Source organism: Callithrix jacchus, chromosome 17 (assembly GCF_049354715.1).
Source record: "Callithrix jacchus isolate 240 chromosome 17, calJac240_pri, whole genome shotgun sequence".
Lineage (NCBI taxonomy): Eukaryota > Metazoa > Chordata > Mammalia > Primates > Cebidae > Callithrix > Callithrix jacchus.
This window is the reverse complement of record NC_133518.1, coordinates 9,794,467-9,818,589: the sequence shown is the minus strand read 5'-3', so window position 1 is coordinate 9,818,589 and position 24,123 is coordinate 9,794,467. Positions and strand designations below refer to the sequence as shown.

At 38.5% G+C, this 24,123-nt stretch overlaps 1 protein-coding gene across 50 annotated transcripts in view; it reads right to left on the bottom strand.

Moving 5' to 3' along the window:
* Nucleotides 1-24,123, bottom strand: part of TBL1XR1 (TBL1X/Y related 1) — a 192,563-nt gene that overhangs the window by 75,092 nt on the left and 93,348 nt on the right. For 37 of the 50 annotated variants that reach the window (XM_078353784.1, XM_078353782.1, XM_078353822.1 and 34 more), the window contains one exon: nucleotides 14,335-14,409. The exons of 12 other annotated variants lie outside the window; for them this stretch is intronic. The gene's annotated coding sequence lies outside the window, so the exon portion shown is untranslated. Of the gene's footprint in view, nucleotides 1-13,235; nucleotides 13,369-14,334; nucleotides 14,410-24,123 lie in introns of all 50 variants that reach the window. One more of the 50 variants, XM_078353815.1, reaches the window with a different exon arrangement.

Here is a 24,123-nt window from a genome sequence, read left to right as displayed (position 1 = left end):
TGGGATTTCCTCCTTCCCCCGTGCTATACTCCATCACTCTGCAGTGCAGCCGTAGGTCTGAACAATTCTCTAATTTCTCTGCCAACAGGAACGGAAAACTCCAATGCCATTCTCTTCCATTAAGAATCCAATCCAATCCGGCTTCTACTTGTTTCAGGTTTGTTCTACAACGTCCCCAATATCCTCGTAATGTTTCTTTTTCATATGCTATCCAGAGATTGGAGTTTCTATGCGTGGGAGGATTTGTTACACAGGATCGACTACTCCATTTGTGGAATTATTTCTCTCTACTGAGCACACTTGTTCAACACTGTCATTGGCCTACATTTTTGGTGTTCGCCTCAACCCTCACTGGCTAGACTGAGCCAGTTTCTTTCAATCAAAAAAAGCTATGCTAAACCAGAAAAATGGGGCCTCTGGGAACTGAAGAGCTTAAGAAAAAATCCGTGAGAGAGAGCTGGAGAAGTGCATCCTAGAATTCCTCCTATGAAGCAATGCAAGTCCCAAATTCATCCCAAGACGCGCATGTGGAACACACCAAAGCAGCCCACTGCAAAGGTCTGAGAACTGAAGACACAAATCACCTCAGCTTCCAGTCTAACACCCGAGGGCTCAGTGAGGAAGCAGACTCATAGGAGCTGAGCTGAGCAAGCGCTGTGGAAACTGAACTGACATCGAAAGCACTGCTCACAGGAGCCACAGAACTTGGGAGTCTGGGCCTATCACTGTTAACTGCCTCCTTTCATTTAAAAATAACAACATTCTCTATCTAGGAAGGGTACAGATGAAAGAAGATTTGATCATTCTCAAAGAAAAAAATAACAGGTATTAATCCTGAGATGATCCAGGTGTCAGAATTCTCAAAGATGCCCTTGAAAGGACAGGAAAGAGAAGTTCTCAGAAGTAGAACATATAAAAAAAAAAACCAAATGTTACAAACTTTGTAACTAAAACACAAGGGAAAAAACTATAAGACAAATGGAAGTACAGAAAAAGGATGGCAAACATTAACTATAATCTTCCTGAACAAGAGATTACACATAGATGACAATAAAATCCTGAATTTTAATAAAAGAAACTTTTCCCAAAATAACAATGTATATCTTTATCTCTTAAAAGTAATGAAAAAAATCTAGAGCCCTGTCATCAAGATGCTTTCGTTCCTATTATTCTATGAGCAACTGAGGTCCACGGAAAACTCCCATGATTCGCCTCTATACAATCTGTGTTACTCAAAGTTTAATAGAATGCTGGAGTGCAAATGAGGAGATCCAGGTCAAGTCTTGGTTCTGTAACTGTGACAAATAAAACATATGATATGGAATCATTTCTGTAAACATTAGTTCTTCATTTGTAAAGTGAGGCCTGAACTCAACAGAACTTAGTTCTGTACCACAGTCCCAAGATCTAATTTTAGGAACCTCAGAAAGTCATTCCAGTGTCCCAGATATTAGCACTAGCCAAGTCCACACATGTAGGTTTTAAATTATCTAGTAGTCACATGAAAAGGGTAAGAAACAGGCAGAATTTATTCTAATATTATTTTATGTAAACCAACATAAAAGTCTTCAAAATCCAGCACACACTTTTACATTTACAGCACATCACGATTCTGACAAGTCATATACTCAAGCATTCAACAGCTACGTATTTCTAGTGGTTATCACACTGGGCAAGTCTAAATACAGAAGTGAAATGGTGGGGAGGGGAACCAAAAACAAACAGGAGCCAGGGTGTCTCAATATGGGTAGTCTGTCCACATAAGCTGTATGTTCAGGTGGCAATGAAAGTGTCTGCCCTGTTCATGATATGGGGACGGAGCAATGGAAGTCTGTTTTCTGAAATCAATTTCCATCTCTTTATTGTAACTGGAGCCCACGATGTTTTTTTAAAAATAATGGTCTTCTCACCAATAAAACAGATGTTAACAATTTTACATGGTTATAGCAATATTTAAGTGAGATACCTACTCTCTATCATGGAACATATACAGTTGACCCTTGTACAAAGCAGGAGTTAGGGTGTCAACCCACACAATCAAAACTCCACATATAACTTAATGACTTCCCGTAAACCTAAGTACTAACACCTAGTTATGACCAGAAGCCTTACTTATAACATAAACAACACACACATTTTACATGTTGTAGGTATCAGATATTGTGTTCTTACAATAAAACAAGCTAGAGAAAAGAAAATGTTATTTTTAAAAATCATAAGGGAAATATATTTACCATTCATTAAATGGAAGTGAATCATCATATATATATATTTTAAGTCTCACTCTGTCACCCAGACTGGAGGGCAGTGGCACAATCTTGGCTCACTGAGACCTCTGCTTCCTGGGTTCAGGCAATTCGCCTGCCTCAGCCTCCTGAGTAGCTGGGATTATAGGCTTGCGCCACCACGCCCAGCTAATTTTTGTATTTTTTTTTTTTTTTTAAAGTAGAGACGGGGTTTCACCATGTTGGTCTGGCTGGTCTCAAACTCCTGACCTCATGATCCGCTTGCCTCAGCCTTCCAAAGTGCTGGAATTACAGGCATGAGCCACTGTGTCCGGCCAGTTTATATGTTTTTTAATCCATGAAAAAGCAAATAAAAGTCAACCCTAAAATGGAAGGTTAGTATAGTTGATCCTTGAACAACACAGGTGTGGACCATATGGGTTCACTTCGACTCGGATTTTTAAAAAATAGAAATTATGCCTAGTGTGCCTGCGTTTCCTGCCTCTCCTTTCACCTTCTCTTCCTCTCCCACCCCTTAGACACCTTAACCGACTTCTCAGCCTCGTGATGAGGATATATATTTTAACTAATCAAAATGGTTTCTGCATCTTTCTCTTCTCACGTTTAAAGTACCTCTATGTAATCTCTTCTTTAATCACAAACCCTTATGCTCTAAGTCACCTTTTAAAAAACATCAAGTTGTAATAAACTCAAAATGATCCCATTAAACATCCGACAGGAAATGAATGCCTAATATTTAAAGGACTGAGAGACCCTCCTTACAGGTACTAATAAATCACGGGAAAAGAGAGGAAACAGGCATGATGAAGGATTTCTGTTCCTATGAATTAAAATAAAAAGACCTAACTAAAATTAACTGGCTTAAGAAACAGGACAGAAGTTGAAGCAGCAAACAAACAGAACCTGTATAAATCTAGAAGTTCCCGTCCATTACACACCAACCTTAGCATGTTAATTTCTCTCTCAAGCTAGAATTTTTTTTTTTTAATCATGCAACATCATCCACTGGACGGATGGATGAATGAAAAGAAAAAAGAATGAGAAAAAAAAGTCTTCAAACGGCTTCAAAACACCAATGAAATAAGAAATGGCCTTCAGTTTTATGACCATGCTATCCAACTCTAAAAAACATATAAACTGGCCAGGCACAGCGGCTCAAATGGTTAAAATCTAGTAAGACCAAATTTAATACAGCACACCCAAAGAAAACTAGGAAAACCTAAAATAAGGCAGCTAATATTCCGTGATAGGACACCCTGTGTTTTAGCATCACCGTGTGAAACATCTATTGTGGGTGTACGTCCTTGCTCTCACACTACTGTTTCTCAAGATGAGAGAAGAGCTAGTATTTTATTTCTGGCTGAATAGTATCTATACTGAGAATTTATAGAACAGACAGAAAAATTATTTGAGGCATGAAAAATGTTTTAAAATAAAAATAGTAAGTCACCATAATAAGTTGCATTACAGCTAATGTAAGTTGAACACCCCAATCCAAAAATCCAAAATCCAGACTGTTCCAAAATCCGCAATTTTTGGAGCACTGACATAACACCCCAAGCAGAAAATTCCACACTTGATCTCATGTGACAAGACATAGTCAAAACTCTGGTTCATGCACAAAATTATTTAAAATACTGTATAAAATTGTCCTCGGGCTATATATACAAGCAGTATATGAAACATCAATTTCATGTTTAGACTTGGATCCAGTCCCCAAGATCATCTCATTATAGATATGCAAATACTCCCAAATCCAAGTAAATACGAAATCTGAAATACTCTGGTCCCCAGCATTTTGGATAACCAATGCTCAACCTGTATAAAGATTAAATCCATGTAAGAATCCAAGTTTTCTCTGCCTTTCAAGTGATGCCACAGTCTTTCAAGGCTTCCCTCCAGGCTCAGCTGTTTCAGCCTCTAATGACAAACATACAAGGAATCAGTTAAATCTAACTCCAATTTGTGTGTGCCCTGCTTTTATTTTTAAAAATCCAAGTAGAAGTGAACCCACATAGTCCACACCTGTGTTGTTCAAGAGTCAACTCTACTAACCTTTCCATTTTAGGGTTGACTTATTTGCTTTTTTGTTTATTAAAAAACATAAACTAATCAAAATGGTTTTTGGCACTTCAAGTCTAAAGACTAACAACTGCTCGAGCTAACTCTTACTGTTGATTTGACAATCAGTTCTCAGGAGGCATACCTTCTCACCCAAATGAAAAAGGTTCACACAATATCATGTGACAATGTCGTTCATTCTTCACATTTAATACCACTTCATAATCACGACAGTGAAAGATTAAAAATGAGAGTAACAAGGAACTTTCCTACAGTAAACAAATTAATCTGCAGATGCTCCATTTATGGAGTAGGTGATAATCACTGACTCCTAGATATGCACCACACACTCTTTGTTCCCAGCAACCTGTTGGTGGGGTCACAACTCCTTGAGGTCTTGTCTTCAGTCTGGCAAGTCATAACTTAATTCTTTCAGTTTTTCTAGAATAATCAAGTTCTGAGAGAAGAGATGTTAACACAATACAGCAGGGCAGTGCATGAGTGAAAGAGGTGATCTACTAATCACACTGAGAAATGTAACTGCCAGTAGACTAGAATATTCATCAATGCAGAAGAGGCCCACAGGGCCCAGCCCACATTCCCTGGCCACTCAACTTTCCCAAGTAGCCAGGTAGCTTTTGACTGCAAAGGACTCTGAGGCCTTTTCAAACCACACAGCAGGTCAGGGAGAAGAAGCTAAGGAGCTAATGCACTGCCCTCCACAAAGCCTAACTCCCTGACTAAGGAATGGAAGTAGACAAATTATCCCAGGTTCCTTGCCCCTTGGGTAGAAAAAGAGACGTGTCTACACTGTCCCCCAAGGCTGCCACATGATTTGAGTCCAAATGCACAAAAAATCAGTCTTTCAGGCACTTGGTATCCGCCTCTTGTTCCCTTTCTCCGTTCCCCACATGAACCTTCTAGATCTACCGTTCCAGTAAAAGGTCTGCTTCCTCAGAAACTGAACCTAAGAGAACTGCTCAGCGTCATTCTCCGTGGAAGAATCCTGTTGTTAACCAAATTAATTTTTAGAAGTGGTGGGATGACTACAGAATCAGAACAAGAGGAAACAGAAAGGCTCCAGGGATTGATCAACAAAGTTGGTAGACTTTTCTGGAAAATAAGTATCTATCTGTAGAACAGTTCGAAGAAAAACATATGCAAACATTTCTAAAATAAACTAGCAACAGTTATAAAATAAATTAGAAGATGCAAATTAGAACTACAGTGAGATACTATTTCTCAGCTATCAGATTAGAAGACATACATGTATCAAAAAAGACAATGTGTAAGCTGTCTGCTAGTGGGGAAACAAGGAGAGCCTAGTATATTGCTGGAAGGAACATAATGTAAAGTATAATGCTTTACAGAAAGGAATTTGGCAAATTCACAGGCACGTTTCATGCTCCTACCTAAAAACTTCCACTCTTGAAGCAGCTGTGTAATGGAGTACAATGCGGCTATAAAAAATGAATAAAGAATATTTCTACATGCTGCTATGAAGTGATCTCCAGAATATTTAAAAACACACATGTATTTGTTTACATTTGAGCAAGATAAACCAAAAATAGTTTGTTTTTTAAAACTGGGTTACTTACAAAAGAAGGAAGAAAGTTAAGAATGTATTTATACCACTTTGAAGTGGCATAAATGTTTCCCGGTGATTATAAAACAAATTATTTTATATCCTAAATACTGAAAATAAAATGAAACAAATAGGCCCAGCACAGTGGCTCAGGCCCGTAATCACAGCACTTCGGCAGAGACGGGTGGACTGCTTGAGCCCAGGAGTTCAAGACCAGCCTGGCAAAAATTAAAAAATAGAAAATGTTGGCCAGGCACGGTGGTTCACACCACTTTGGGAGGCTGAGGTGGGTGGATCATGAGGTCAGGAGATCAAGACACCATCCTGGCCAACATGTTGGAACCCTGTCTCTACTAAAAATACAAAAATAGCTGGGCGTGGTGGCATGCTCCTATTGTCCCAGCTACTTGGGAGGTGGAAGACTTCAGTGAGCCGAGATTGCAACACGGCACTCCAATCTGGCAACAGAGAGACTCCATCTCAGGGGAAAAATAAAAACCCCAGACCCAGTGGCATACAACTGTGGTCCTGTGGTCCCAGCTACTTTGGGAGGCTGAGGTGAATCGATTGAGCCCAGAGGGTCACAACTGAACCGTGATCATGCCACTATCTTCCCACCTGGGTGACTGAATGAGAAAAGAAGAAAGAAAAAGCAAAGAAGACAGACAAAGAAAAGAGGGAGAGGGGAAGGGGAGCAGGAAGGGGGAGACAAGGGAGGGGAGGGACAAGTTGACCCACTGTGGGGCAGGGATTACACATGAGGACTTACTTTAAAAGGTAATATTTAGCTGTAATCCCACTGGGACATGGGCAAAGAAAAATGAAAACACAGCCACTACTCATACTGGCTAAATATACATTTATAAATATAAAAATGTCTAATTTTATACTGTTTATTTTCTATATTTACATGTATTTATGCTTGAAATGACATTTATATTCTATTTTAATGTTTAATATATTTTCTATTATGTTTACGTATTAAACATTGCATATTTTATATAACATAAATATATTAATACTATTTTTTACACTAAAAGAAATCAGGACTTCTTAGAGACACAGATGATTTGAGGACCAAGAAAGGACAAGGACAGGATGAGATCTGGCCACCATCTTGTTCTGTCAGAAAGCAAGAAAGCTACCAGAGACAGAAAATACTAGAATCACATCAAAAAAGACTCAGAAGTCAAACTGAAAAGGCTCGTTTAGCCAAGGCAATGACACGAATAAGAATACAAACTACCATGCAATAAAACCTGTCATATGCTTAAATCCACAAACACACAATACTTTAGTGAAGAAAATCGTCACTTGTTACCTAGAAAGGTATTCAAGAATCCTAGAAAGGATTCTAAGAAACAACTCAGTACTTTAAAAATTGGTAAAGGAAGGAAAGAATCATGCATTTCATATGCCTCTCCTATGCATTTTGTGCCACAGAATAACCAAATATCCGTGGGGAAAAGTTTATCTTTACAGAAATGTTACAGATAATAAAAGCTTGATATAATTGGAATATCAACATTTTGTATATCCTCATGGAAATAAGCAATCCAGGCAATGACCATCACTGTCTCCTGTCGGGAATAAAAACAAACATCAGGTGCTTTTTTTATACAAGCATATAGTGAGTGGCCCTCATCTAAAATGATCGGGGATACAAGCGTTTCAGATTTTGAAATATCTGCAGAATGATTTAGCATTCCCGATCTGAAAATCTGAAATCCAAAACGCTCAATGAGCACTTTCCTTTGAGTGTCACATTAGTGTTCAAAACATTTCAGATGCTAGAGCATTTCAAATTAGAGGTACTGCATCTATACTTAGCATCACCTGTCAAAAACATTCTGCCACCCTAACCTTCCATAATAAAGGAAAAAAAACCTAAATTAAGATTAATCTTGGCCGGGCGCGGTGGCTCAAGCCTGTAATCCCAGCACTTTGGGAGGCCGAGGCGGGTGAATCACGAGGTCAACAGATCGAGACCATCTTGGTCAACATGGTGAAACCCCGTCTCTAATAAAATTACAAAAAATTAGCTGGGCACGGTGGTGCATGCCTGTAATCCCAGCTGCTCGGGAGGCTGAGGCAAGAGAATTGCCTGAACCCAGGAGGCGGAGATTGCGGTGAGCCGAGATCGCGCCATTGCACTCCAGCCTGGGTAGCAAGAGCGAAACTCCGTCTCAAAAAAAAAAAAAAAAAAGATTAATCTTAATTAATTAGATGAAGCCTTTAGATAAAGCCACCAATGTGCAGAAAATATAAGGAAAAGATGAACATTATGCTACAGGAATGCAATTAATAAAATACAAAACGTAGAAAACTTCACAGGACAAATAAAAGGGAAAAAAATAGGTACAAGCATAAGTACACAGTAACCAAACATAATGTGCAAATTTGGTTGATTCTGTAAAAACATATTTATGAGCAGTTCAGAAAAGTTAAAGCTAAGTAGATAATCGGTAGTGTTAAGAAATTATTGTCAACACCTCACACCCATTAGAATGGCCACCAGCAAACAAACAGCAAATGTTGTCCAGTGTGTAGAACCCTGTTCACTGCTGGTAGGAATGTGAAATGGTGCAGCTGCTCTGGAAAGAGTACAGAAGTTCTTCAAGGAAAAAACAAACAAATAAAAACTGGAATTACCATATGGTCCAGCAATGCCTCTTCTGAGATCCCAGAAAGAATTCCAGTTCTAAAAAGAGAGGAACTAAAGAACATCTATGTTCAAAGCCAGACTATCCCTAACAGCCAAAAGGTGGAAGCAACCCAAATGTCTACCAACAAATGAATGGATAAAATCAGTAATTCTTCTATACAGCAACAGCAATCGAGCAATCAAATCAAAAACTCAACCCCTACTACACCTGTTGTAACAGGTGCAAAAAATAAAATACTTAGGAAAATTCCTAACCAAGAGGGTGAAAGACCTCTACAAGGAAAACTACCCAACATTGCTGAAAAAATCCATAGATGACACAAACAAATGGAAACACATCCCAGGATCAGATTTTGAAATATCTGCAATATAACGGATAGAATCATGGAGAGAATCAATATTGTGAAAATGACCATACTGCCAAAAGCAATCAACAAATTTAATGCAATTGCCATCAAAATATTACCATCATTCTTCACAGAAGTACAAAAAAACAATCCTAAGTTCCTATGGAATCAAAGAAGAGCCCACATAGCCAAAGCAAGACTAAGCCAAAAGAACCAATCTGGAGGCATCACGTAACCTGAGTTCAAACTATACCATAAGGCCAGAATCACCAAAACTGCCTAATACTGGCATAAAAACAGGCACATAGGCTGGGTGCGGTGGCTCACGCCTGTAATCCCAGCACTTTGGTAGGTCAAGACAGGTGGATCACAAGGTCAGGAGTTCTGAGACCAGCCTGGTCAACATGGTGAAATCCCATGTCTACTAAAAATACAAAAATTAGCCAAGTGTGGCGGCAGGCACCTGTAATCCCAGGCTGAGGCAGGAGAATTGCTTGAACCCGGCAGGCAGAAGTTGTCCTGAGCCAAGACTGTGCCACTGCACTCCAGCCTGGGTGACAGAGCAAGATTCCATCTCAAACAAAAAGGCACACAGACCAATGGAACAGAGAACCCAGAAATTAAGCCAAATACAGCCAACTAATCTTTGACAAAGCTAACAAAAACATACAACGAGGATAGGGACCCTATTCAAACATAGTGCTCGGATAACTAGCAAGCCACATGCAGAAGAATGAAATTGGATCCCCATCTCTCACCTTACACAAAATCAACTCAAGATAGATCAAAGAGTGAAACAGACTTGAAACCATAAAAATTCTAGAAGATAACACTGGAACAACCCTTCTAGACACTAGCTTGGGCAAAGACTTCATGACCAAGAACCTCAAAGCAAATGCAACAAAAACAAAGATAAATTAAGATGGAACTTAATTATTAACTAAAAAGCTTCTGCACAGAAGAAACAATCAGCAGAGTAAATAGACAACCCACAGAGTAGGAGAAAAATCTCCTCAAATCAGCAAGAAAAAAAAATAATCCCCCAAAACAGTGGGCTGAGGACATGAACAGACAATTCTCTAAAGCAGGTACACAAATGACCAACAAACAGGAGAAAATACTGAATATCACTAATCACGAGGAAATGCAAATCAAACCCACTACGTGATGCCACCCTACTCCTGGCAAGAATGGCTATAATCAACAAATGAAAAAATGATAGATGTTGGCGTGGATGCGGTGAAAAGGGACCACTTATATTGCTGGTGGAAATGTAAACTAGTACAACCACTACGGAAAACACTACAGAGACTCCTGGAAGAACTAAAACTACCATCTGATCCAGTAATCCCACTACTGGGTATCTACCCAGAGGAAAAGAAGTCATTACATGAAAAAGATACTTGCACACACATTTATAGCAGCACAATTTGCAACAGCAAAACCATGGAACCAGCCCAAATGTCCATCAGTCAACAAGTGGATAAAGAAATCGTGGTTATATGTATACAAACCATGGAAAACTACTCAGTCATAAAAACGAATGGAATAACAGCATTTGTAGCGACCTGGATAGAATTCGAGACCATTATTCTAAGTGAAGTAACTCAGGAATGGAAAACAATAACACTGTATGTTCTCGCTCATAAGTGGTAGCTAAGCTATGAGAAGTATGCAAAGGCATAAGAATATACAATGGACTTTGAGGACTCGGGCGAAAGTGTGGGTACAGAGAGAGAGAAAAAGACTACCCACTGAGTACAGCGTACACTACTCTGGTGACGAGTGCATCCAAACCCCAGAAATCACCACTAATGGACTTATTCGTGTAACCAAACACCACCTAATCCCAAAAGACCTTGAAATAAAAAAAAATTAAAACATGAAGAAAATATGATATGTACATACAATGGTATTTCATTCCGCCTTTAAAAAAACAAGGAAATAATGTCACAAGCTACAATACAGATGAACCATGAGGACATTATGTTAAATAAAAGCAGCCAATCTCAAAAAGACAAATACTGTATGGTGCTACCTATACGAGGTATCTAGTAAACTCACAGAGTGCTGTTTAACGGGTAAACAGTTTCGGTTTTGCAGTAAGCCCAGATCAAGCCACTGCACTTCAGCCTGGGGAACAGGGTAAGATCGTCTCAAAACATAAATAAATAAAAAGTCAAAATAACAACATACACCTGCTGGCCAATGGGCCCTCATAATGCAATACACGATAATTACAAAAAGTAGTATGAAACACTGTATACAGGGAAGCAGCTATAAATCATGACTTAAGGTGCAATTAGATTTGTTTTATTTTGTTTCTTATTTATTTGAGATGGAGTTTCACTTTTGCTGCCCGGGCTGGAGTGCAATGGCGTGATGTCGGCTCACTACAACCTCTGCCTCCTAGATTCAAGTGATTCTCCTGTCTCAGCCTCCCAAGTAGCTGGGATTATAGGTGCATGCCACCACACCTGGCTAATTATTGTATTTTTAATAGAGATAGGGTTTCACCATGTTGGCCAGACTGGTCTCAAACTCCTGACCTCAGGTGATCTGCCCTCCTCGGCCTCCCAAAGTACTGGGATTACAGGCGTGAACCACTGCGCCTGGCCATAAGGTGCAATTTAGATTTAAAATTACTTGTGTCTAGGTAAAAGAAGAGCAAAGGCAAAAAAGAATGTTACTGATCCCTTGTATTATTTTAGCAAGAACAATGTTCAGCAAGGGAAAGAAAAATGTTTGAGGAGATAGATATCCCACTTACCCTAACGTGATCATGTCACATTTACACAATATGAAAATATCGCATGTACCCTAAAATAGGTACAACTACTGCATATCAATTTTTTAAATTTTAGGAGAAAAAAGAACACTGTTGAGGGCAGGTAGGGAGGTAGTAGAGGTAACTGTATATAATCCCAGTAAACATTCTGGCATTTTCAGAGAAAAAAAAATATGGCATACTATGTACCACAGGTTCAACCCAGAATACCATCACATTTCTGAGGGTCATGGGAAACCCACCATTTTTAACCAATACCTGTAAATTTACTAGCACATCTGTACAAATATATAGAAATGGCTCAGTGTCCTTAGCTAGACTATGAGCAAGTTTGCTGCAATCTTGGTCTCCTTCATCTCATACACACATATATATACACACGCACACGTAAATTTCTGTGATGATGACATTAACATGATTTCAGGGATTTTCAACAAAACTGACAAACATGTCTGGGATGATCTAATTTAAAATGTAGTCTATGAGCAGTTATAAAAACACAGTCTGTGTGAGAAGTACATAAAAATGTTCACTTAAGAATAGGCACTTAGAAGAGATAGGTAGCCGCGTGGCACCTGTACCTCAGATACCCAACTGGTCTGATTGCCAGGGGAGACGTGCCACAAATACTAAGGCTCTGACAACAAAGAAGGGTAACAGGTTTCAAATGTGAACTTCATGTGAACAAAAAGCCAAGAGCAGACACTCCAAATACCAAAGCTGATTTACCATGGATCTGTTTCTTTCATGAGAAACTCCCTGAGTGCTCCCTGGGAAACAGCAGATTTTGTGGTTAATGGGTCACCAGAGCAACCTACAGACCCCAGCAAGTGCTTTATAATTAACAAAAACCATGTCATCCTTTGTGCTAGGTAAAGTTTGGCTTCGGGGGTGGATATCTTATTTTCTTTAACATCTCCTATCAACCCCTGAGAGAGAGAAAAGAGAAAGGAGAGAGGAGGAGACGAAAGGGACAAGGGTGATGAGGATGCAGAGAGGGAAGGAGAACAGGGAGAGGAAGAGGTCAATCTCTTTTTTCCCTATAGGAATTCAGAAGAGTTTAGACAGAGAAAATTCTATCAACATACTGAAAAAAATTCATCTCTAAGAGGAATTATTTCCTAGGAATATTTTCACAAATATCTTACCCACTTATTCTGGTTCTTGTTAACTTTTAATAGTTTTTCTTTCAGACTGATATATCTATCATTTCCCAGCAAATTCTATAAACCTCAGTTTCCATACCTCTCTAATTTAATGTTTAAAACAATTTTAGTTTAAATAATTTATTAAAAATAATTAAAACTGTTGCTAATGAACTACAGAAAATATTTATAAATGTAAGATATCATTTAATTCTTTTTTAAAAAGTTCCTTTCTATTTACTGATCCCCAAAATACACTATTTTGGCAAGAAATTATTTTTTTTTAAAGGGAGAATCACTCTGACTTCTAGATAACAGTGATAGGACCACTTGGCATACAGCTAGAATAATCCTTAAAAATTAAGTCCAATTCCATTGTCTAAATTTTTTAAGAGTACCTGCCAAAAGTCAAAGATTCGTAGTACATTCAGGAAATCAAGCAAATGCCAGCTCCTACAGAGTCCAGTAGTCTTTCTGCTATATCACGATTGCCATTTATATTCTACAGCGAAAGGCTTTTCTAAAATCTTTCTAAATAGATAAGAATAACTGTCCTTAAAATTATTAATTACAACAGGTAGAATCCTAGCCATTTAAATGCACACAACTATAAGTATTAGGATAAATGCAATACACAGAAACAAATCTCTTTTAGTGAAATGATGAACGAAAATAGAGTAGCAAAATGCCACTGTTGCATTTTTAACAATACTATTCACAAAATATAGTTCATTTGACAAAACACAGGACCATCATGATATATCAATACTTTTCATCCTGGTGACTTAGCTAAGAGGCTTTTAAAACTACAGAAAACAGAAATCTTAGGCTGGGCACGGTGGCTCACACCTCTAATCCCAGCACTTTGGGAAGCTGAGGTGGCAGATCACCTGAGGTCAGGGGTTCAAGACCAGCCTGATCAACATGGTGAAACCCTGTCTCTAGTAAAGATGCAAAAAAATTAGCAGGGCATGGTGGCACATGCCTGTGATCCCAGCTACTTGGGAGGCTGAGGCAGGAGAATCACTTGAACCCAGGAGGCGGAGGTTGCAACTGAGCCAACATCATGCTATTGCACTCCAGCCTAGGTGGTAAAAGCAAAATTCCATCTCAAAAAAAAAAAAAAAAAGAAGAAAAGGAAGAAGAAGAAGGAGGAGAAGGAGAAGGAGAAGGAAGAAGGAAGAAGGAAGAAGGAAGAAGGAAGAAAGAAAGAAGAAGAAGGAAGAAGGAAGGAAGGAAGGAAGGAAGGAAGGAAGAAGAAGAAGAAGAAGGAAGAAGAAGAAGAAGAAAGAAAAGAAAATAGAAATTTTCAAAAGTAGCAATTTTAAAAAAAATTCAAGTTATTTTAGGTACTTTAAACTACATGTATTTTTTTTTAAAGACCACTTACGTAGCTTGGGAACACATGTATTTTGTCAAATTGTGAGAAAATTCTCAAATGATTCTAAAAACAAGAGAATAAGAAACACTCTGACACTGGGAGTTGGAGAGTCTTACCATTGGCAGTGCATTGATGAGGGGTGTGCAACTGAATATCCGGTCACCGCCAATCACAAGTTGCTGTTGTTGATGCTGAGGAAAAGGAAAGTAAAGTATTCAATGTGCCCTAAAACAAATTCAGTTTAAAAGATCTTCCATACCAAATGTTACAGGTTTGAAAAATTCTCTAAGGTCCCCACCAGTGAATTTATTTTTCCCCCAAGTAATTGTTATCATATACAACAGCAGCAACTTGAGTGCTTAATACCTGGCAAGCCTTGAGAATGCTCATAAGAGGATGACACAGGGAACACATGAGACTCCAAGAGGTTAATCTGCACACAAGTGGTCTCGCCACCATTCAGCTCAACTCGGGTAAATACTACGGGATTAGGGTCCAATTAGTATGTTCATAATCTACAATAACGGGCCTCAAAGAATGACATAAACTTGCCTTTTTTTTTTTTTTTTTTGAGACGGAGTTTCTCTTGTTACCCAGGCTGGAGTGCAATGGCGCCATCTCGGCTCACAGCAACCTCCGCCTCCTGGGTTCAGGCAATTCCCCTGCCTCAGCCTCCTGAGTAGCTGGGATTACAGGCACGCGCCACCATGCCCAGCTAATTTTTTGTACTTTTAGTAGAGACGGGGTGTCACCATGTTGACCAGAATGGTCTCGATCTCCTGACCTCATGATCCACCCACCTTGGCCTCCCAAAGGCTGGGATTACAGGCATGAGCCACCGCGCCTGGCCCATAAACTTGTATTCTATATTCCATTTAATAAAGAGAAAATAAATCATTGGATTAGAAAGAATTTCAATCAAAACTTACTAACTTTGATCTCTTTAGACTTTACATTTTATAGGGCTTATCCAGTCTTCTGAATTACTAAGTCAGGGCACATTATATTCCACAAACCCTTTGTGTAAACATAAAAGGTGTACTTCACATACTGTACAGAAGAGACTCTTGGGACACTGACCAATGCAGTTTCCACCATGGAGTATAATTTTGTAAAGGATTAAATCAAGCTGATGCCACAGAAAAAAGTTTACTATGTGGATCTATGGGAGGTTTAGCTCCTGCACCAACTAGGTGAAGTAAGTCAACACTAAAAAGATAACTAAATAAATGTGATTATGCCACATACACGATTCCACAGATCTCTTGTGCTTCAAAGAACATGACATGGGCGTGAGCCCCCAGGGTATGTTGCCTAGAGACACTTGGGAGCTAGTTGGTAGATCCTTTCTAGCACAGACTGAGGAAATGCTCTCTAGACACCAAGACTACATACCACTAGGCTCTGTTTACTCAAGGTCATGTTAGGAATATCAATTATATCGCTATAAAGTTTCTGCCAACTTTTGAGCTAAAGTTAGTTATACAAGGCTGCTTGTTATCCAAAAATCGACAGAGCACTTTTGTCACAGAAAAATTTTGGGTATACATGCATTCAATTTATTTATAAATAATAAATAAAATACTACTACTAAATAATGCATATTTTAAAACACATACAAGTGGCCAGGCACAGTAACTCATGCCTGTAATTCCAGCACTCTGGGAAGCCGAGGCGGGCCACGTGAGCTCAGGAGTTCGAGACCAGCCTGGGCAGCATGGTGAAATGCTGTCTCTGCCAAAAATACAAAAAAATTAACCAGGCAAGGTGGCACACTCCTGTGGTCCCAGCTACTTGGGAGGCTGGCGCACGAAGGTCACTTGAGCCTAGGAGGTAGAGGTTGCAGTGAGCTGAGATGGTGCCACTGCATTCCAGTCTGTGTGATCAGAGTGAGACTCTGTCTCAAACAAAAAACACACCCAACGTAAGCAAAAGACAGATAAATATTTATTTACAGTACTATTTTTGCTCATAACATTCTAGATCCACAGTGTCTTAATAATGATCGTTTTACATCATTAACTAATACCTTGAGGTACAAGTTAATCGTAGAGCAAAGCTCATCAATACCAATAGTGAGTAATCTACATTTCAAACATCATTGTTAATAATCACTGATTGTTTTCAGACATTTATAAAATGATTAGATCATTGCAAGTGAAGAGTTCATTCTCATGGTTTAAGTACTGGCTCTGCCATTTTCTTGTTTCTTAATCCTATCTTGATTTCAGATGCAACTTCTTGCAAGATTAAGTCTTGAGACAGACTGTTTTGGTGAGATTTGGTTAAAACTGGATAGCAAAATTTACAAATCTATGTAACCTAAGTGAATACATGCTGTTTTAATTGTGTCCCTCACATTTCATGTGTTGGAGACTTAGTCTCCAAATTCAAATGTCGATGGCATTTGGAGGTGGGGCCTTTCAGAGGAATTAGTATTAGGAAAGGTCATCAGGGTGTAGTCCCCACGATAAGAGGAAAACTTTGTAAGAAGAGCAAGAGGGACCTGAGCTGATTCGCTCTTGCCTTCTTGCCATGTGAAGCCCTCCAACATGTTATAAAAGCAGTAAGAAGGCCCTTCTCAGAGGCGGCCTCTCAAGCCTGGACTTTCCAGCCTCTGGAACTGTAGGAAACAAGTATCTTTTCTTTATAAATTACCCAGTCTACGGTATTCTGTTACAACAACAGAAAATGGACTAAGACAAGTCAACTTACAGTGCTAAGCTGAAATAATCACAATTCCAGGAAACAGAGCAAATGGATGTATCACTGGTGCTGTGTGCAACCTCCACTTTTTCCTCCAAACAACGTTAGGTACCACATGTTATACATGACTCTCTTATACTAGAGCCAAATGAGGGTATACATTAACCCCCGTATTAACCATCAGAATTGTTGTTTACTTTGAAACAAACATAAATGAATAGGTATGGTACACATATAACACACAAACTCACATTCATCTACCTTTATAGAAAGCTAAATTACATCATTTGCGTTTTCTTCCTCTGCCTGCTTCTTTTTCTAACTTTTCGGTCGTCAGTGAGTCTCTCACCACCCTCACATATGTATCTAATCTCAGTGTTCACAAATTACCTTTTCTCTACCTTTGTCTTCATTCATTCAGTAAGCTTTTCCTATTAACACTACAGGTCCTTAAGGAGAAATACCACAATAGGGATTTAACAATTGACAACATGTTTAAAAAGGATTTGATTCTAGGATGTGAAGGGTGAATAAATATGTGAAAATGGTATACCAATTGTACATACAATTGAATCTGGAAAATCGAGAAATTTCTAGAAACATACGCAGGGCCATATTTTTGATTTCTTAGATGTTTTCCTAGTCAATTCATTTACCACCTATGTCCTAGCCATTGTGTGGTGCATTTATAAAACACATCATGTAATCAAAATGAATATTTAAATTTTAAAAGATATAGTGACATACTTTACTAAGGAATTACAAAACTTTAGGTGCATTTAAGATAGTCTGACAATGCATATTGAAATTATTTGCATTAAAGGAATTTAAGCCCAAAACACAGTCACGTGTGTATCCTGTCTATCTGCGTTTCTGTTCTTACTCAACCTTCTCTACTCTAACCACAGCAGATCACTGTGACTCTGCTGTCTGCACCCCTTGGCTGCCAGGACATTCCTCATTCCTCACCAGAAATGTCCTTTTGACTATGGTCTGCTCTCAAGTCTCCCTATCCTTTCTTCAAAGTTCAGCCCAGTCAGCTTCCTCCATTAACTGCCCGACCCCCTATCCAGAGAGAGAAACAAACCCCAACTTAACACATCTCCCTTTCCACAACTGCATAGTGCCCTATTCTTTTATCACGCCTCTCCACTCAAACTTCCAGAGACCGAGGACTGATTTAATCATCTTGCTGTCCTCCCGCTCGACAGAACTAAGAATAATGCCTTGAATATATATGCTTAAAATATATATGTTGATAAAATGTTATCATATCTAGATACTGAGGAATGGATATACACATACTTGAAAATAAAATGCAGTAGAGACTGAATTACAGTGCAAATAAATCACACTGGGAAGGAAAAACTCAACAGTGGATTGTTATTTTGAAAATGCCTGGGAGAATCTGGTTATACCAACAGTTGTAGTATCACTTCCAGAAGGTGACCAATAAAGGTTGATCTTCCATCACTAACAAAAAACTCAAGAAGTACAAGATCAATCACATTATTAGTATAAAAACTGTCACCTCCTTTGTGTACTACATAAACTATTTTTTCTACTTCTTGTAATGAAATAAATGTTTGTAGACTGTGTGTTGTCTCCAAACAAAAAACTTTGCTTCCAAAAATGTATTTCAGAGCATTTTATCTAAAGTAAATGAAATATTAGTTTTAGATAAGGTTTTCAGCCTAGGAAGGCACTGTTGACTTAGCAGACATCTTCTAAGATCTGCCACCTACACATGAATAGATACATTTATTTAATTTGTAAATGACTTTGAAAAGCTAACAGACATAATTGGCCCTTTTCCTAGAAAAAAGGTACAAATACAATACAAACTTACTTATTATTTAAGGTAGCAACACACTCTAATCTAGGACTTAGTGGTCAGTTAACAAGTTCAAGGAAGTATATCTGGTATCCCTAATAAAGTTATAAAAAATTTTTTTTTACATACAGAATTTGGGAAAGTCATCCCAGGAATTAAGAGAAAAATATAATCCCAGCAATTTGGGAGGCCAAGGTGGGGGGATCACTTGAGGTCAGGAGTTTAAGACCAGCCTGGCAAACATGGAGAAACCTCATCTCTAAGGAAAACATAAAAATCAGGCAGGGATGGTGGAAGGCGCGCGCCTATAACGCCAGCTACTCGGGAGGCTGAGGCATGAAAATCACTTGCACCCAGGAGCTAGAGGCTGCGGTGAGCTGAGATCACACCACTGCACTCCAGCCTGGATGACAGAGCGAGACTCTGTCTCAAAAAGAGAGAGAGAGAAAGACAGACAGACAGACAGACAGAGAGAAATTTAAGAATCCTACCAGAACTGACCCTGCTTAGAAAGATTTTTATAAGTGAACTTCCAGAAGAAGTCACAGGAAAGTTCAAATTAAATTGTTTAGCATAATTGAAAGCACAGTTAAAACAAAAAATATTACCTTGTAATGGAACAATTAAATACATACATATTTGTAAATCAGAGTTTCAACTCAACCTTAATACTTTTACAAAAAGGAATCTATCAGCATGTTATCTCCAATAACATACTATGCATACATCAAAGCTCTAAGCATTATATCCTCCATTGTCCTCACCCCATCCTCGTTTCCCATGGAATTACACCAACAGATAACGTCTAAAAGTCACAAAGTAAGGTAAGTAAAAGCAGCAGAGGTATTTCGGTTAAGTGACCTGAGATCAGACGCACTGTCAGACCACGCACAGCTTTGCAATTACCGTGTATGTTTTCGTTTCCCATTGTGACTTGGGCGATTTGGGGAAAACTGATTCATAAGTTATCTGCCTCCAATTTCTAATAATAAGCTATTCTCAAGACCACATATTGACATAAAGAGAAAGCAATTTAAACATGTACTGGCGTCTCATCGCCTGATTACTACCTTAGTTGAGTTGGTAACATCACATGTAATTGAATTTTAAGTTAAAATTACAAGTAAGTTATGCAAAAATATAAACTATTGTTTAAGAATAAAACGCAAAAACTGTCAAGTATTTCTAAATTTGTCTGTCACAGGGTAAGCAATGCAATTAAAGACAATAGCACAAACTCTTACAATGACCCACAGTGTTCTTAAAATTAGAGGGTGGCTTGAAGAGTTCTGAGTGTAACATAAGTCAGGTTTATTATTTAGGCACTAAAACCCATGCATCCAAAGCTTCCAGTTCACAAACCTTCTACAATAGGCATTTTGAACATAAGGAAAGGCTTACACTCCGAATTTACTGATACTAGACAACTAATACAAAAATGTATGGATGATTTTATGTATTTGAGTACGGTATTAATGAGTAAATATAACTAATTTTGTTTCTCCCCAAAATAAGTTATTAAATTAATGGTGCAACTTACAGTGCCTTTAAAATACCAAAGATATGATGACACTGTTTTCTTCTTTACAGTAAGTTGATAGCTGCTTTTTAAAAAAAAAAAGTAGTTTGGAAGAGCAACAAGTGTGGTGGGAGTGGCAGTAGGAACAGCAACGAGGATCTAAGAAATAATACAATGGGGTTAAAAAAAATCAAGCTTTGTTGCCTAAGACCACACAGGTGGTACACTGCACTTAAGTTAGAAGAGAAAACTGACATTCCTACATCTTATTAGATTTCTCACTCTTCCTAAGGGTTGAATATCTGATTCAAAAATCAGTTGAACAACACATTTCCAGTAGAAATGAGAACGGCTCTGCCAAGACTTAGTCGCGATTAACTCTGTCCTTCAAAAATACCGCAGATTAGAGCCCAACTATGATGTAGTGAGCCCTTCACTCAGATGTAATTGCTATAGGAGTAGGACCCACATCATTTGCATTTAAAATCCTCCCCCCCTACCCACCCCAGGGGGTTCCAATGGGGGTTGAGAACCACTGGGTGGGGGGATGGGGCTGGCAAGGGAGGGAACAAGATGGGAAATTTTACTATTTAGGTTCTAATTATTAATCTAAGGCAAGGGGTCACTTCTTTCAAGTATTAGATTGCAAAGTGAGTGGTGTCCGAACGAGAGGGAGAAATATGTTAATACTACATCAGACTAAATTATTTATTAATCTAATTTTAAGAGTAATGATGACAAAAGATAAACTCAATCTGTCTCCCAAAAATGAAAAGGACAATGATAATGAAGACACCATAAACAGAAAGAAGCCAAAAAGACTACAAAACAGAATAACAAAAAAGGAAAAAATGCATAGAAGCAGACGCAGAAGGACCATGGTTGGTTTCTACATATAGATAAAGAGAGACATAAAGACCACATGAGCTTCAGCTATGTGTGACAAAATTTTAAGTAGTAGCAGGTAGAAGTTACAAAAAGGTATTTTCTTCCTATTCAATGTCAAGGAAAACCATCGGAGAAATCAATGACAAGGTTCGAACAAAACCTGAATATGTGATTCATCAAGGAAGTTCCAGTGGAACTTACGCAAATGATCTCAAGTTTGATCTACGTGTGCCCCATTGTTTCTAACTTAGCACTTAAGTGTGCTATCAGCGGCAACACAAGAGTCTGCAGTAGTTCCTTTGTGCAAATTAGATCTAGCAGAATAAATTACGAAAGAGAAGCCGCACGGTATCGGGGGCTAAGAACCTGGAATCTGGAGCCACACAGGTGGGTCCGGACTCCCTGGCTCTGACTCTTAGCAGCTAGTTACCTTAACCGTCTCAGTGCCTCGGCTTTTTCATCTGTGAAATATGTTAGGGGAGTGGAACAACTTACATTTAAAAAGCACTAATCAGCCCCTAGCATAGGACTAACATGTGATATGTACTCGATAATATAAATAAATAGTCATAAAAAGAGTTCCTTCCTCTGGGAAGACAGTCCCGTAACAGGGAAACAGCTTGGCCTGTATTTCAGTTCCCACTTCTCCCGACTGTGTACCCAGGACAGAAACTGTCCATTCAGATTCTACTGTCCTGTGTGCCACTAAGGCTACAGAGTCCAGTTACATTATGTCTTTTGTGAATTAACACAACAGCATTACTACTTAAAAAGAAACTTAGCATTTAGAAAACTTTTAAATTACACAATAGATTCGGAGTATGCCCAAACGTAGTAGTCATCCTGACTAGCATAACCTCACAGTGACAATAAACGCCCTCTCAGTGAAGCATTCTTCAAACACTTCACAACTAAAGATTTTCAATTTTTACTTTGTAACAGAATGCAATGGACCTCTTTAAAAAAAAAAAAAAAAAAAAAGCTGAAAACTGTCATTCTGAAGTGCTTTGGACACAAAGAAAAAATATATACTTATATTAAACTAGACGTTAGGTTCAGAATTCTGAAATGCTATGTTTCTATTTATCCACTACTGATGAACTCAAAGTGTCACTCTTGTGCACCCTTACTACAAGCATTTCCTTACAGATTCACATGAGAAAAGGCTTTAAAATTGGTTCTCTGATTTCACATTTTGAAAGTTGGCATAATCTAGACAATATCAGCAAATGCTTTCCCTTCAGTAAATTATAACAAATTGTTCATTTAACTAGCACATTCCAATCAAAACCAGTGCCAGAATTACATTCCTTTATGAAATCAAGGTTGTATGTTTTTTAGTGGAGTATTCTTAACTCTAGAGAATGCCAAGTTCTCCTCCAATATTGGTTTGCCAAAATGCTTTCAATTTAACTTGTTCACCCAACTTAAAATCCTACATTTAAACCAGCAAACACAAGCTGTGTTATCTGCTGACCCATTCAGGAACCACTTCTGGTTCACACACACATAGAGCCACCATCTGGGGATCATTGAAGGAGACCACCTTTATTTATACACATACACACACACACACACACACACACACACACACACACACACACCAATACAGAAAATTACTCCTCTCTCTGCCTACCACCCAAGTTATAATAATAAAACATCAACTGAGATTATCTGAACACAACTACTCCATCTTTCTTCTCAGCCACTGGCATGCAATGGTCTTGGACTTGGCAAACCATGGCCAGTAGATATATATTTTTTTTACTTTGCAGGCCATTTGGTCTCTGTCATTACCCTGCTATTATAGAGCAAAGTAGCCACAGATAATACATTATTCTTTCCAATAAAACTTTATTCAAAAAAATAAAAAAGAGGTAATACACCAGATATGGTCCATGGGTCATAGTTTCTTGACCCTGAAGCAATTCTCATAGCCTCCAAATTTCTACAGATCCAGGATAAAACAAAGAAGCTTTTAGGATAAATGAGGTAAAGCTGTTTTAAATCAAATAAATTAACAGACCAAGCAAAAACACTTACAATTCAAACACTGCCCAGTAAAAACATATAACCATTCTATGAAAAGGAAATTTTCTAAGGAATGCAAACATAGTATCCTATATGGCACTATATATAATAATGAAGTTCAATAAGACAATTAAGAGCGTTAAACTTCAATATTCCTCTGCCATCTTCAGAAACTTAAAAAGACAGTGGGGGTAGAATGGAAAGAATATGAGCTTTCTGTTCTCTCTGTTCAAAAACTCAGCTCTTTTAAATCATACCCATGAAACCGTGAGCAAGTCCTCAGTGTCTTCACCTATATAGAGTATCAGATAGCTTGGTAACACGTAGTGTTTGGCTAACTGTAAAGAAAATAAGACTAGGATTTAAAATCCTATTAAATGCCTAAGGGCGATTTCACAAAGAAATAACAGTAATAAATATCAATTAATTATAACTGCATGTATAGTTTCAAAGGGACCAAAAGGGTTAAGAATAGTACAGTATTAAAAGACAAACAAAATCAATTCCTTAAGCAAAAAAAAATGGTTTGAATTATCGATTTCCATGAGTTTAAAAAATACCAACGGAAAGGTGGTCGGTTGGTTTGTTTTTTGAGACCAAGTCACCAGGCTGGAATACAGTGGTGCCACCTCGCTCACTGCAATCTCCGCCTCCCGTGTTCGAGGGATTCTCCTGCCTCAGCCCCACTGAGCAGCTAGGACTACAACCGTGCACCACCACGCCCAGCTAATTTTTGTAGCTTTAGCAGAGACAGGGTTTCACCATGTTTGCCAGGACGGTCTTGATCTCTTGACCTCATGATTCGCCCAATTTGGCCTCCCAAAGTGCTGGAATTACAGGCATAAGCCACTGTGCCTGGCCAGAAAGGTTTTTGTTTTTTTAATGCAAACTACAAAGAAACAGACAATGAAAACATTAGGATAAGTG